The sequence below is a fragment of the Prionailurus bengalensis genome, chromosome A1 (genome assembly GCF_016509475.1).
Source record: "Prionailurus bengalensis isolate Pbe53 chromosome A1, Fcat_Pben_1.1_paternal_pri, whole genome shotgun sequence".
Lineage (NCBI taxonomy): Eukaryota > Metazoa > Chordata > Mammalia > Carnivora > Felidae > Prionailurus > Prionailurus bengalensis.
In genome coordinates, this window is record NC_057343.1 from 185892678 (window position 1) to 185894164 (window position 1487).

Here is a 1487-nt window from a genome sequence, read left to right on the forward strand (position 1 = left end):
CAAAGATGCCATTGCCAATAATTTCTAAAGTATATCATATTTATATGTCTTTGTTATTTCCCCATTCAAACCAATAATAAATTTACCCAAATAATCCTTTGACTAATGAAATTATGCTATTCAAAATCTTCTAAAGCAAAATCTGTAAGTTAGTTTGATTACATTAATATATCAGTTACAAATTTAGAAAACAGATTCTGAAGTCAGAGTTTTTAAATTATTTTTTTAATCTACAGAAAAACTCCATCTGCATTATACACAAATACAGCAGAGCAGAGGGGGAAAATCATTAATAATCTTAGTCATTAGAGATAATAAGTCGTGAAATTTTGGATTTCTCAAAGTACCTTTCAGACAACCAAAGACTTATAAATATGAAAACGGAGACAATTATCCACCTCATATGGCATGATTACCATAGTTCAAGGCAGCATTTTCCACAGTCATTCTATCCAACTGAACATTCCGCCATCAGGACAGCCTTAAGAATTTTTCCTATACTGCCAAATTGAAAATACTCTCAAAACTTCCTGACCCTTGTTACCATGTAATTTCTCATATATTTAGAATGGCTAGTGAAATTAGCCCACATGATAACTACATTTTATTATATGTAACAGCTAAATCCATATAACTCAGCCTTAAAATTCCTCATGTTTAAGAAATCCAGTTCAATAAAAACGAGCTTGCTGCAACTTGATGTTTCATACTTGATATATTTATATTTTTTTTAGAATAAGAGATCCTTATTAAGCAAATATAGGCAAAGTAGCAAATATAATCAAATACATTTTAAGAGATTTTAAGAATTAAAATAATAACTGGATAGTCATAGTATTATTGCTTAAAGATGGAAAAAGAAAAAATATACTTAATCAAAATGATTCCTCACTTCTATTGTGCTGATGAGCTGTGAGAATCTCAAAGTGTGAAATTAAAGATAAAACAAATGGCTAAAAAACACTTAGTAATTATAGTTAAGAAATTATATGCTTTTAGAAAGCTATATATCTTATAGTTTAAAACTTTCAATCCATAATTCAAGGAGAAGATGAAACAACCCTAAAACACTATTAAACAGTATTTAATAAATGTCAGCAATGGATAAGAAATAGAATAATCAAGAGATTAGGCCCCAGCAGCAAGGTAGCAGGAGGCTAGGACCGGAAAAGGTGAATTAAGGTATAAGTTGCAGCATTTTCTATATTGGGCATGGCCTCTGAATATGAAGAACAATCACACCTAAAGAAGGTAAAATATTACACCTATATAAAAACTTGTGGGGTGCCTGGGTGGCTCAGTCAGTTAAGCGCCCAACTCTTGATCTCGGTTCAGGTCATGATCTCACCATTCCTGGGTTCAAGCCCCGCGTTGGGCTCCTCGCTGACAATGCAGAGCCTTCCTGGGATTCTGTCTCTCCCTCTCTCTGCCCCTCCCCTGCACACATGCTCACCCTCTCTCACTCTCACAAAATAAACTTAAAAAAA